The 15,190-nt window shown below is 41.8% G+C and overlaps 1 pseudogene; it reads left to right on the forward strand.

The window, feature by feature from the left end:
* The first annotated feature begins 4,264 nt into the window (after nt 1–4,264).
* LOC114627467 lies at nt 4,265–11,933 on the forward strand (annotated as a pseudogene).
* The last annotated feature ends 3,257 nt before the right edge of the window (nt 11,934–15,190 follow it).

The raw sequence follows: 15,190 nt of genomic DNA on the forward strand, positions 1-15,190 counted from the left end.
TCTCAGAATTATGAAAACATTTGCTTCATTGTCTCCTAGCGACCAGTGTTACTGTTAAGAAATATACACCTTGGGGCTGGAAAGGTGGCTCAGCAATTAGGAGCCTTACACTCCTGCAGAGGACCAGAGTTCTGGTCCCAGCTCCCACATCCAAGTAGCTCACACCCACCTGCAACTCCAGTTCCAGGCAATCCAGCGCCCTCTTCTGGCTTCTTCAGGCACTGCAGGAAAGTGCACAAACCTAGACTCACACACTCATATACATATTATTTAAAAATAAAAATTAAAAAAAAAAAAAACAAGCCAGGCAGTGGTGGCACATGCCTTTAATCCCAACACTTGGAAGGCAGAGGCAGGTGGATTTCTGAGTTCAAGGCCACCTGGTCTACAGAATGAGTTCCAGGACAGCCAGGGCTGCACAGAGAAATCCTGTCTCGAAAAAACAAAACAAAATAAAACAAAACAATACAAAACAAAAACAAGCTGGTCATGGTGGCTCGCACCTTTAATCTCATCACTCAGAAGGCAAAAACAAGTGGATCTCTGCAAGTTCGAGACCAGTCTAACCTGCATAGCAAGTTCCGGGATAACAAGAGATACATAGAAAGACCCTGTCTCAAATAAATAAAATCTTTATAAATAAATAACTCTTACTACCAGGGTCATATATTTGGGTACTTTGTCCCCAGTAGGTAGGAGTGTTTGGGAAAGATTAGGATGCATGTCCTTCTTGGAGGAGGTGAGTTATTGGAGGCTGGCTTTGAGGTTTCAAAAGCCTAGGGCATTTCCAGCTAGCTCTCTCTGCTCCTTATGTGTGTAAGTCCTCTGCTGTTGCTCTAGAACCATGGCTGCCTGCTTGCTGCTATGCATGCAGCCATGCATAGCATGACTGACAATCATGGACTTGCTCTGAAGCCATAAGGCCCAATTAAACTTTCTTCTATAATTTGTCTTGTTCATGGTGCCTTCTCAGAGCCATGGAAAAGTAACACACACACAGCACCCCCCCTTCCTACCTCCCATCAGCAAGATGAGTTTTAATTTTTATTTACTTAAAATGTACTCAGTAGAAATGATGTGATGATACATCAGTGTTTTCTTCATTATCCGTTATCCCAGGCCCTCCGCTGGCTCCGCCCCTGTAGACACACGTCTTTCACTCTTTCTCTCCCGTTTGTGGCATTGGATAATCAAATGCTTATTTTCTTTCATCCTCTTCTTTTTATTTTTAGAAAGCCTGTTAATCTAGTTATAAACTTACCCTCTGATATTTTTCCTCTTATTACTTAGCATTCACAAGGCCCTGGGTTCAGTCTCCAACACTTCTAGTGGTGACAGGAGGGAAACTCTAGGCCTGGAGATGGCTCTCTGAGCAAAGCTCTTCTGTGTCAGCATGAGGATCCGAGCTCAGACCCCCGTGCACCGACATGTGCACAATTCACAGTCTCTGTGATCTTCCTAATCTTACTTCCCCAGCAGGCCTGGTAGCTTCAGAATCTGGAGCTTCTCTAGTTGAATTTTTTTTTCCAGAAAATAAACAAATGCTCGGGATTCTGGCAGGAGAAAGAAATCTATTAATAGTTTAACTTCCTGTAAAGACCTTCAGCCACTCCATTCCCCTCTTCAACGCCTCCTAACACTTCTGCTTCTGTAGCATCTGCTAGCTCCAATTCTCAATATCTTAGTGATATGCAACAGTCTTGCCTGTCTACTAAAATATTCTTTTTATATCACTCTGCAAATATTTAGAATTTGGTTTTCTTAAGCTCAACTATGGCATTCTATCTTCCAAAAAAATTACATTGATATTCTTCATCTGCTATTGTCTTCTTTCTGATTCTCTTTGTCCTCATAGGCTGGTAACCTTAAAACTATTCAAAGACCCAGAGAAATGGTTCAGTGGTTAAGAGCACCCACTGCTCTGGCACAGGATCCTGGTTCCATTCCCAGCACCCACATGATGGTTCATAACCATCTGTAGCTCCAGTTCCAGGGGATCTAATGTCCTTGACAGGCACCACATACACATATGGTACACAGACATACATGTGGGCAAAATACTTGTAAAATAGAATAAATGAATATACAAATTAAAAACTAAATATTAAAAATATATGTATTCGCAGCTATTTGAGTGGTTTGGGAGCATAAACAAAGATCGGCCTGCACACTGATCTGTCCGCACACAATCAGAGTGCAGACCATCAGAACACTACGTCTTCATGCCTGTTGAAGAAATTAAAAATACTGAGAACGAGGACACACCGAGATGAAATTCTGCTCCCTGAGGATGATTCAAAAAGAGTGAGAGCTGCAGAACCTGCATCCACATTCCGAGTGCTCACTGTTTGCCCGATTGCCCGAGTCATCTCTAAAATGGTGATGGTCCCTCACAGACTAGCTCACCGGTTTAACCAAGTGAGACAGTTGACATAAATGTGCCACAAATACATATCATTTATCATGAACTCTATACAAGGACAGAGAAGTATACTTTGCGGGGCAGTGTAACAGTAGAGAGTGCTGGCGCCAGTCTCAAGCTCGTCTTGGTTCGTTGTATGATTCTGAGTTAGTAACAACCTCTCTGCACTCTACTTTCCCTGCTTTACCAACCTGAACAGACAGTGGTGGCTTCCGAATGACACTGCACAGGCCGCACGCCTGCTGTCGACCCTGATACCTCATTGCTACCCAACAGCGTTAATTCCTTCTCTCAGCCCCCTCATTTGGGACTAACTCTTTGAATATTAACATGAGAATCTTGGATTTCTGTTTCCTCAATTAATGTTAAACTACATTGATAATTAGTATCTTAGACCATCAAAAGTCTTCATAAAAGTTGTTTATTTGCTGTTTCTCTGGAGCTAAATTATAAGGTTGAGGGGGGCTGGAGTACAGATCCTTTGAAGTGGTCATAAGCTTCGGTTGAAGCAGTTCTAGGAACATTGCATTACGAAATAAGACTCGAAACTTGGACTGAGTCATAAGACTAGGAATGTTGGGATGCTGTGAAGACTACTAATCAAAACATGGTCACAAGAGTTGTTTTCTTTGTTTTTAATATGATCTTTATAAAAACCAGAACTGCCAGGCATAGTATCCTGATTTAAAATGAAGCAATAGGTACAGTCTTAGGGTTTCCATTGCTGCAACGAAACTCTATGATCAAAAATCAAGTTGGGGAGGAAAGAGTTTATTTGGCTTACTCAGCCATATCGTTGTTCATCATCAAAAGACATCAGGACAGGAACTGAAACAGGGCACTGGAGGTAGGAGCTGATGCAGCGGCCATGGAGGTATGATGCTTGCTACCCTTGGTTTGCTCAGGCTGTTTTCTTATAGAGCCCAATACCACCAACCCAGGGATGGCACCACCCACAATGGGCTGGACCCTCCAGCATCAATCACAGATTAAGAAAACGCTCTACAGCTGGATCTCTTGGTAGCACTTTCTCAATCATCGAGGTTCTCTCCTTTCAGATAACTCTAGTTTGTGAGTCAAGCGGATATAAAACTAGCCAGCACACAAGCTGAATAAAGAAGGGACCAACCAAGAACTGTAATCTTGGTCTTCTGACATCCTGTTATGTGTACTTTTAAAAAAATATATTTATTTATTCATTGTTTTAGCTATTTACTACCTGAATAACCTTGAAAACCTTTTTTTGTAATTAACTAAACTTGTATCTAATATGACTGCAAGTTTGACTATCTGACTATTAACTTGCATTACTTAATATTTTAAACAGTTTGTAATAGTAGCCATTAAAAAGTCTGGGACTAAACCTTGTATTCAAACTGGGTTTCATAGGCATAATACCTATACAAGAGCTGAACCATACATATACCATGCTGTAACAAAATTAATCTTAAATTTTTTATCAATATGCAAATATTTATACCAATGAAAACCTTAAACCTGTATCAATATACAAAATTTTGTATTGGTGTAAGAAAATATAACTTCAACTCTGCATCCAAATAAAGCTCTCTATCAATGTAAGATTATAGCTATATCATGGTTTAAGAGTAGATTCAATAATCCACCACATTTGTCTAATTTCTTATAATATTTCTATATCCCCTTTTTCTTTTCAACCCCTATCCTTTATCTAAGGAAGAAAGGATAGAGAAGAGGAAAGGTAGAAGTCCTTGAGTCTACTTTGTTTCCTCCCCATCTAAGACCATAATTATTTATAAATCCCTTAAAAATGACAACATATGCTCTCGGTCTTAGAACCATCTTCCTTGAAACTCCTGTGCCATGAGAGCGAAGTGGCAGAAGAAGAGAATGCGCAGGCAGGCTGAAGCGCAAGAGAAGAAAGACGAGGCAGAGGGCCAAGTAAACCAGCTTGTGCACTCACGAAGCCTGCCGGAGCAGAAGTAAGGGATGCTGAAGGCCAGGACACCGAAACAAGTTGTCGGACTGTATGCTGCTGTGGGTAATAAGTCTCAGTAGACCTGGAACGTCATCGCCCCGAGGCCGCCTGGGAAAATGACTGCCTTTCTTACAACCATAACAGTCCCACTGGCCCTCTGCCCTGAACCTTTGGCATTCTGGACTAGTTCTGTTCTCTCTTGTTGCCAAGTGTAAATCATGTATACTAAATCCTCTTGCTGTCAACTGAAGAATCAAAACAAAAAACCAAAAAACAACAAAAAAGATTGACAACATATGTATAGTTTATAAAATGGCCAAAACCATCCACTCCAACTTAAGGGACTGGGGTGATAGTTGTCTTATAATTGCTGAATTAGGGCAAAGAATTCCTGTTTGGGGGCCCAAAAGGATATTGGAAAAATGGTTAAGTCAAAAGAAATCAGGCATCATCTGTTGTCTAGTCTCTATGTGCTGATAAAGTTCAGGGCTTAAGTGAAGTCCGAGTGGAACAATCTGAAAAGCTGGATGAACTAAGGTTATCAGTGAATAGCAGCCCTTTCTGAAGCTGTTCTGGAAGGAAGTCTCTGGAAACAGCATCAGTTTGAAGCAGAATCCATCAGGGAGCTGGAACAGCAGGTTTCAGCATCTTTAAGAGTGAATCCTGTTAGGGCTGCCCTCTTGGTCTTCCATTCTGTAGTACATAAACTTTATAGGCAATACACAGTTCTGTGATGACATTTGTATGGAATGTGCAGGGTACACAGATCAATCAAGGATGATTTTTGTTTTTTGTTTGAGCAGGTGAAAGACAACTGTCTTTCTTCACAAGTTAGTCTGAGCATATAACTAAACTGCAATATAAATCTTTCATGCCATCTGAATGGAAGGCAGTATGTAATAAGTCATGAGAATTCTGTAGCCAATAAGATTTATTGGCCATGTAAGCTGAAGTTCTGGCTGGAGACATACATATGCCCCAGTTTCAGAGCTGTTTCAATAGAGGGATTAAATATACATCACCAGGGCATTTAGTCCTTTGGATTTTCTTCTGTCTGCAGCTGAGATCTTCAAGGGTTCTCCCTCTACCAAATCTGAACCTTATTACTTGGAAGGAGTCTACACCCTTTTTTCCAGTTAATACAAACCTAGAGCCTTTCTCCCAACACAGCATGTCCTTGGCCCAGCAGTTTGAAGTCATTAAAAGTATAGTCTGATCCAATTCAGGGCCCCTCTTTGATTTAGGCCTGCTCTGTTCTGACCTCTCTCATAGATGATTTGTAATACCATCTCAACCACAGCACTGATAACCACCTTCATTTGGATCATTTAAAACTATTAATTGAAACAGGGTTTCTCTGTGTAGCCTGGGCTGATTTGGATTTCCTCTGTAGATTAGGCTAGCACAAGGAACTTATCTGTCTCTGCCTTTGTCCCCAAATATTGAGACCAAAGGCCTGGATTTATTTATTATCTATGTATTCTTGAAAATATTTATGTACATTCCCATTTCTTCCTTCTTTGGAGATTAATGTCTATGTGGATAAATATACCTACATTCTCCTTTCTCTTTATATAAATTCAAGATCAATGTGTAGCTATTCATTTATTTATTTATTTATTGGTTTTTTCGAGACAGGGTTTCTCTTTATAGCCCGGGCTGTCCTGGAACTCGCTCTGTAAACCAGGCTGGCCTCAAACTCAGAAATCCACCTGCCTTTGCCTCCCAAGTGCTGGGATTAAAGGTGTGCACCACCACCACCTGGCAGTGTATTTATTTTTTTAATTATTAAGGATATTTCTGCTTATTAAGTAAAAACCTACATAGTATCTTTAAGGAAAAAAACTGACATTTTGAATTTTAGACTGTTGTTTGCAAGTGGCTGTACCTATTAGCAGAGGCTTTCACCCTAGCTTTATAGTGTAGACTAGATGGGTCTAGAATTTACAGAGATCTGCCTGTCTCTGTCTCCCTTGTTTCCTGTTATGCAGCTCAGATGCTGTGCTGGACCTAGCCATGTCCCTGTCCCTTTGTTTACAGGGAGAAGTGCTCCAGCCTTCAGCAACAGCCAATCTTAGGGCAGTATCTCTGCACGCCATGGGCACAGAGCATTAGCTTCCATAGGACAGGACGGGGCCGATCTCCCATGCCATCCACCTGAAGTGGCTTGTCCACAGCTGCGGTCTCCGGGAAGTCTCCAGAGTTGTGCCATCTGCCTCTGTATTGGCCTCATTCAGCATGTAACCAGGAGCTTGGTTCCATCCCCTCAGCTGCCCTTTGGAGAAACTTCAGCTTCTGTGTTTTGCTTTTACATTTAGCAGGGGCTTCTTCAAAAAGCCACCTTCCCTACCATCTCTCTGGAGGTTTCTGCTCCTTGGCCAGGCCACCCTCCCAGAAGCTCCTCCTAGGCTGTTCTGGGAAGCTTTGACTTTGGTCTGTTTTTGTTTGTTTGTTTGTTTTTATTTTTTATTTTTTTAAGAGACCAGACTTCTAGTCTGGCTATCCTGATTTTTCCTTGCTTTTTACCTGGGGCTTTTTAGGCTGTAATCTTGGGTCCTAATTGCCCGTAAGTTGAGCACTATTTTGTAGAACTTAGGTCTGGTTCTTCCTCCCAGCCCCATGCTCCCAGAAATAAGACTCAGACTCAAATATATTTGCAGAAACCTTGGCCACATAGCTATGATCTTCTCTGACTAGATCATAACTTAAAATAATATAAATATACATTTATTTTTAACCTACATTCTGCCATGTGGTTGGTCACTGGTGCTCAGGAACCATGTGTCTATCTTGTTACATCTCCCCAGGGCCAATTTCCTACCTGTCTCTAGCCCAGAATTCTTTCTCCTCCTGGATGTCTCACCTTTATTTTCCTGCCTAGGCCATAGGCTTTTTAACTGACAAATGATGCATCCATATAATACACAAGATATTCTCTCTAATTTGGTACCATGAAAGCTAGTTTCAGTAAAAGGCTATCAGCTCATATTCAGCTTGGAGGTCTCTGGAACCTGTGTCTAAGAGTACAATAGTGGCATTCCTGCCTTGGCTGTGACCTACAGCTGATTAGACTTAAGACCCGTTCAATAAGACAGAAATCATGCCTTGTACTAAAAACCTAGCCAACTACCCAGGTAGTCAAGTCATAGATCTTAACCTACAACCACCTTACTAACTAGCACAATCCCCAACTACAGTCTAAATATTTGTCTTACACCAACAGATAAGTGTGGTCCTCATCCTCATTAAGGGAACTTATCTTTGCAATAGAGACTATTACAGAAAATCACAACTGGTCAACATGCAGAGTTATGAAACCCAGTCCCAACTGATATATCTACCATACAACTCTTGCACCAGAAGCTCAAAAATCATTACCAATCAGGAGCTATACCCATGAAGTCTCAGCAATATGACTGCTTAAACATGACCTGAACAAGAAGGACATCAAGAGATATGCTAATGAGGACATGGAAATCTCATGAGTCCTTAGCCCTAGACAAAGAATCATAGGCAACTAAGAAATGCTGAAAGCAGGAAAAATTGTCTTCCCAGGGAAGAGCACAACAATTGGTCAGCCTTGAAAACATACGTCCAAGTGACATTATACAGAACATGTAGGTTGTATTTATACATTTAGGAAACACACACAATTATGTAACAACAATTAAAGAAAAAGATGTCATCTAAACTTTCAAATCATTTTCAGAAGATTGTGTGTGTGCATGTGTGTGTGTGCATGTGTGTGTCTAGAAGACAGCATCAGATGCCATGGAGCTGAAGTTGTATATAGTTCTGAGCTACCTGACATGAGGGCTGAGAACCAAATTCAGATATTCTTCAAGGGCAGTCTGTGCTTTTAAGTGCTGAGCCATCTCTCCAGTCTTTTTTATAACTGATTGGTTTAGCAGACTGCCCTCAAGGTTTATCCATGTTGTTGCACATAGCATAATCCCTTCCTTTTAATATGGAATCAGTGACATTCCACTGTACACCCTTACCACATTTTGCTTGTCTGTTTGTCTGGTGATGAACAGCTAGATTGCCTCCTCATCCTGACCTCTGTAAGTAACACTATGAACCTGGGAATACAAATATTTCTTTTTTTTAAAGATTTATTTATTTTATGTATATGAGTACACTGTAACTCTCTTCAGACACACCAGAAGAGGGTATCAGATTCCATTGCAGATGGTTGTGAGCCACCATGTGGTTGTTGGGAATTGAACTCAGGACCTCTGGAGGAGCAGTCAGTGCTCTTAACCTCTGAGCCATCTCTCTAGCCCTATAAATATTTCTTTATGATCCTGCTTTTGGTTATCTTGGATACATAAGCCACAATCAGAATTGCTGAATCATGTAATTCTATTTAAACTTTTTTTTGAGGAATAGCCTTACCATTTCTATAGTGGATACAGTATTTCATTTTCCTACCAATAGTATGAAAGGATTCCCATTTCTCCATAGCCTTGCTAGCTCTTGTCAGTTGGTATATGGGTCTTTTTGGTTTTATTTTCTTAGTAACAATTCTAATGAGTATAAGGTAAAATCTCATTGTGGTTTATTAAAAATCTTCTAAGAAACCAAAACATTAAGTAGCCCTTGATACCAACAACAATTATTTAAAGAATTACAATCCTACTAAACTTAAGACAAGTCAAGGCAGATAATGGTTGGGAATACCTTTAATCCCAGCACTCAGGAGGTAGAAGGCAGGAAATTTTCTGAGTTTGAAGCCAACCTGGTTTACAGAGTGAGCACTAGGACAGCTAGGGATACACAGAGAGACCCTATCTTGAAAACAAACAAACATTTCAGAGGGCACAGTTTTATTTTGTATAAAAGACTTACCTTACTTAGTCTCCATGCACAGATATGTGCAATACATACTGCATACAGTTAGGGTGTGACAGAGTAATAGAAGAAAGGATTTTTACCCACTCTAAGAAATACAATTTTCCTTTGACCTCTGCACACCCACACTCTCAATAGGTGAATAAATGTAAAAATGTTTCAAACCAATTCAAAGTGAGAAGGCTGGAGGATCTGGAGTCTGAGAATAGCCTAAGATACATAGTAAAAACCTGTATCAATCAACAACAATAAAAAAATGAAGCTAGCAAAAATAATTCCTATTCATGTGTTTCTCTCAAGAGAACTCCACCCATGACAGGCATGGTAGTACATACGTTTAATCCCAGCACTCTAGAAGCAGAGGCAGGTGGATCCCTGAAGGCCAGCCTGGTCTACAGAGCAAGTTCCAGGACATCCAAGGCTACACAGAGGAATTGTCTTAAAAAAAAAAAAAAGGTAACCCCACCCATGACTTCTTGAAAGGATCCTCACTCTGATTTTATCTTCTGTTTAGATCAACTCAAAGATAAATTTCATCTTGGAGTTACAGGGTGTATTCCATTAATATTTCAGTGATTTTCCTCTTTTCCTCACCAACGTTAACTTTTAAAGGTTTCATAAAATAAAGTACTCACAGATAGTATGGAGTACATAGGCCTAGATTTCTACATGGGGTGAAACTTTAGGTTTTCCATAAGTTAACCATCACCCATAAGACAGAGATCCATAAAATCGTATTTATTATTGTTGTTGTTGTTATTATTATTACTATTACCCCAATATGGCACATATACACCATAGTGTGCTTGTTCTCAGAGGACAACTCTTTGGAGTCAGCTTCAGGACTGAACTCAGGTGATCAGTTTGGCCAGTGTCTTATTCACTCACTCTTCTATTGCTGTGAAGAGACACCATGACCAAGACAACGATTACAAGAGAAAGCATTTGACTGGAGGCTTGCTTACAGTTTTAAAGGTTTAATCCATTATCATCATGGCAGGGACCATGGCAGCATGAAGACAGGGGCTGGAGCAGTAGGTGAGAGCTGCTTACTGAGCCATAGGCAGAGAGGCGGGGGAGAGGGATGAGGGAGGGAAAGGAAAGAGAGGGAAGAGAGGGAGGGAGGGAGAAGGAGAGAGAGGGAGGGAGAGGGAGAGAGAGGGAGGGAGAGGGAAGAGAGGGAAGAGAGGGAAGAGAGGGAAGAGAGGGAAGAGAGGGAAGAGAGGGAAGAGAAAGAAGAGAGAGGGAAGAGAGGGAGAGGAAAGGAGGGAGGGAGAGGGAGGAAGGGAGAGGGAGATGGAGGGAGGGAGATGGAGGGAAGGAGAGAGAAAGAGAAAGAGAGAGAGAGAGAGACTGCCTTTTGAAACCCCAGACTTAACCCCAGTGACATATGTCTTCCAACAAGGCCACAACTCCTAATTCCTGTAAAGGGTAGCTACACTTCGTTCCACACTGAAAAAAAAAAATCTTTTTCACAGAAGTGACTATTTTGTTGGGTTTACCAACATCTCCCAAACAAGGAGTACAGGGACAAGAAGTCCTTATGAGGACTCCTGTCTTAGAGTTTCTGTTGCTAAGGTGAAAAACCATGACCAAAGCAACTTGGGGAGGAAGGAGTTTATTTGTCTTACACTTCCATATCTTAGTCTATCAGGAAGTCAGGACAGGAACTCAAACAGAGCAGGAACCTGGAGGCAGGAGCTGATTCGGAGGCCATAGAGGACTGCTGCTTACTGGCTTATTCCTTGTGGCTCGCTCAGCCTGCTTTCTTATAGAACCCAGGACCACCAGCCCAGGAATGACCCCACCCACAATGGGCTGGGCCTTTCTCCATCAATCACTAATTTAGAAAATGCCCTACAGGCTTGCCTACAGCTCAATCTTACGGAGGCATTTTCTCAGTTGGGGCTCCTTCCTCTCCTTCCTTCCTGTAACCTGGGTCAAGTTGACAAAAAAAAAAAATTACACAGGACGAAGGACCACTTGTCAACTTGACACACAAACTTTTTAAAACATAACCTTTCCCTTTTGGGGGAGGGTTTATCTCTAAGATCTCGGATTAATAAACATCACAAATGTAAGACATTACAAACTTAGAAGTACCAGGTAAACTTAGTCTTTACCAGTTCAAACATTTTAAAAAGTTCAGTTCCAATTCCAGTTCTCCATCATGGTGCAAGATCAAGCGAAAGGAGAACCCCACGCGGGCACTTCGAGTCCGCAGGCTCTGCCTCTGTATCTGTGTGGGGGAGAGCAGAGACAGACTGAAGGGGCAGCCGAGGAGTCGGAGCAGTTCACAGGCCAGACCCCTATTTTCCAAAGCTAGATACACTGTCAGGTTCTTTGACATTCAGAGGCATGAAAAGATTGCTGTTCGCTGCACAGTCCGTGGAGACACGGCAGAAAAAATTCTGGAGAAAGGCCTGCAGGTGCAGGAGTAGGAATTACAGAAAAATAACTGTTCAGATACTGGAAACTTTGGTTTTGGGATTCAAGAACACATTGACCTGGGCATCAAATATGACCCAAGCATTGGTATCTACGGCCTTGACTTGTGTGTGATGCTGGGTAGGCCAGGTTTCAGCATCGCGGACAAGAAGTGCAGACAGGCTGCAATTGGGGCCAAACAGAATCAGCAAAAAGGAGGCCATGTGCTGGTTCCAGCAGAAGTACGATGGGCTCATCCTTCCTGGCAAATAAATTCTATCCACAAGGCCAGTAAAATTTTCTCAGAAATGGAAAAAAAAATTCAGTTCTTGTAAAAATCCATGGCTCCTTCATTCTGCCACTCCTCCGCTTTCCTAGCTCCTCCTCCTCCTTCTCTTCCTCTCCTTACGCCTCCCACATTTGTTCCCTCCAAAATACCGAGTTTAATGTAGTGGGGAAATACACTGCTACAAAATCCTTCCTTGCTTTAAGATTGGGGCACACTTACAATCAAAACAAAGCAAAACCAAATTCCTACACTATAAATAATCCAATGTTCAATATTTGGGATTCACTCACAGTCTTCTGGGTTCCCCCTAAGGGCTTGGGTCACTTCCCTAGCTCTGCCCTCTACAACATACACAACATGTCTTCTAAATGCCAGTTGGCTCCATTCCACTGCTGCTTCTATTCTTGGTGATCATCCTAGGGTACTGACACCTCCAAAATGCTGACATCTCTTGCTACAGCTGAGCTTCCCTGGCACCAAAGCCTCTCCTGAACTCTCTTCATGGTGCCAAGTCTCAACTCCTCTTCAATCCTGGAGTTTCAACTGCTACTGAGGCTGCACCTTCACCAATAGCCTTTCCTGGCATCTCACAGTGCCAAGCCTCAGCTGCTCTCCACAACCTCCTTCAATGCCTTCAAAACCAGCACCACCTGGAAGACTCTTACATGGTACCAAGTTTGGCTGCTAGGACAAGGTCTAACCTAGGCCACCTCTAGAATACAGCTTCTGTGTGCTAACTCTCAGGAAAAGTTTCCCAGATTTTACCTCAGTGATGCTGGGCTCTTCTTAATCAGCCTCTGATTTCTCAGCACCAGCATCTATTGTCCCAGTAAAACAAAGGTTTTACTTTGTTGTTTGTGGTCTCTTGTTAATCACAGCTGATGTTTCTTCAGCTCCAGCTAACCAGACTCATAAATTCTTAAAATATTCAATAGCCCCGGGAGAGTCTTCAGAAAATTCTCACACTTTCCTTTGAAACTTCACAAGCCAGGCCTCCATTCTCTATACTGTTCTCAACATGCTTATCTTCCCAGCTCCCACAGAACAGTTCACCAAGCTTTGAACACTCAACGATTTTTTAGCCCAACACTGTTCAAAGTCCTTCCACAATCTTCCTCTAAACAACATGGTCAGGTCTGGCATAGTAATACCCAATACCTGGTTTCCATTTCTGACTTGGTTAGGGTTTCTATTGCTGTGATAAAACAAACAAACAAACATGACCAAAGCAACTTGTGGAGGAAAGGGTTTATTTACCTTATATTTCCACATATTAGTCCATCAGGAAGGAAGTCAGGACAGCTGCTCAAACAGAGCAGGAACCTGGAGGCAGAGGGTGCGGAGACCACGAACAGTGCTGCTTATTGGCTTGCTCCTTGTAGTTTGCTCAGTCTGCTTTCTTATAGATTCCAGGACCACCAGCCCATGAATAGCACCACCCACAATGGGCTGGGTCCAACCCTATCAATCACTAATTTAGAAAATGCCCTACAGGCTTGGTGGAATTTTCTCAATTGGAGTTCCTGCCTCTCAGATGACTTTAGCCTGGATTAAATTGACAAAAAAAAAAAAAAAGTATCTTTGCTAGCATGAACTGAATCATGAAAAGGTGATTTCCTGTGAATTCCCTTTCTCCATTTCTGTCACTTTTCCTTTCATTTCCACTTTATTTTTTCTTTCCTTCAGTCTTTATCTTTTGAATGAACAGGCTTTTCTGAAACTTGATCCACAGCTTCTTACTCCCCTCTGTAAGGCCTCTCCACTCAGGGAGTTGAGGACTAGCCAGGAATATTTGTTACATCTCAATAATCTAGAAAGAGAAAAGATGTGTATATCAATGGTTCTCGACCAGGGGTGATGTTTATCCCACCCCTCAGGAGACATCAGGTAACGTCATGACTGGAGGGAATGTGCTACTGGCATCTATGAATACAGACCACGTACTGAATAGCCTCCGTGCAGGGAACCTATAACAGAGTTGTCTTGTCCAAAATGTCAATAGTGTTGTTGGTAAGAAATTCTGGTATGCATAGATGTTAGTCGCTAAAGAAGACTGTGGTTTGGTGACAGCAATTCAGATTCTTAAAGTAAAAGAACAGCCATCAGTATCGGATTGTCCAGGGTCCACTTTTTTTGTTGTGTGTGGATAAATTTTCTTTTCTTTTTCTTTTATTTATTTATTTTATTATTATTATTATTATTTTGGTTTTTCAAGACAGGGTTTCTCTGTGTAGTTCTGGCTGTCCTGGAACTCACTCTGTAGACCAGGCTGGCCTCGAACTCAGAAATCCACCTGCCTCTGCCTCCCAAGTGCTGGGACTAAAGGCGTGCGCCACCACTACCCGGCTATATTTTCAATGTTCTACAAGCAGTTTCTTCATCTGAAAAACAGGGTGAATAAACAATCTCTCTCACTAAATTGTAAGTTTCTTGGAGGCAAGAATGTGCTCTGCTTAGATTAGGAACAGATATACAGCAGAAAGTATTTTTAAATATTTGTGGGTTACCTCAGTTATCTTCAGGCCTAAAGCAGAGAACATATTAAAGATTATGGAGCATAATGAGGAGAGCGGCCTCAGAGAGCGGGGAGCTGTGCTGATGTTAGCATCCAGTGTGTGCTGAACTAAGGAATTTCATAGAATATTGTTTTAATTTCATTCATTTTTAGAATAAATTTATACTTAGTGCACAGCAAAATGATCAGTAAGAAAACACTAAAACCATCTCTCTTTTTTTGTTTTCGTTTTTGTTTTCTGAGACAGGGTTTTTCTATGTAGCCCTGGCTGTCTTGGAACTCACTATGTATACTGGACTGGCCTCAAACTCAGAGAGCCACTACTGCCCAGTTATTTTGTTTGTTTGTTTGTTTTGTTGTTGTTTAAGACAAGATCTCACCCCATCCCCTGGGCTCCATATTCTGGTCCACAACTCTGGCTGCTTTCCTGGAGGTCACTCCAGCACCAGGGACTCCTGTCAGGAGCTTAGCATAACTGTCATCAGAGAGGTCTCATTTAGCAACTTATGGAAAAAGATGCAGAGACTCACAGGCAAACCTTAGGCAGAGCCTGGGGAATACTGTGGAAGAGGGGGAAGAAGTATTGTAGGAGCCAGAATAGTCAAGGACACCTCAAGAAATCCTACAGAACCAACTAACCTGGGCCTACAGGGCCCACAGAGACTGAACCACTAACCAGAGAGCATGCATGGGACTGACCTAGGCCCTCTGCACATATGTCATAGT

The sequence above is a fragment of the Grammomys surdaster genome, unplaced genomic scaffold, assembly GCF_004785775.1.
Source record: "Grammomys surdaster isolate TR1022 unplaced genomic scaffold, NIH_TR_1.0 254, whole genome shotgun sequence".
In the NCBI taxonomy this organism is placed as follows: Eukaryota; Metazoa; Chordata; class Mammalia; order Rodentia; family Muridae; genus Grammomys; species Grammomys surdaster.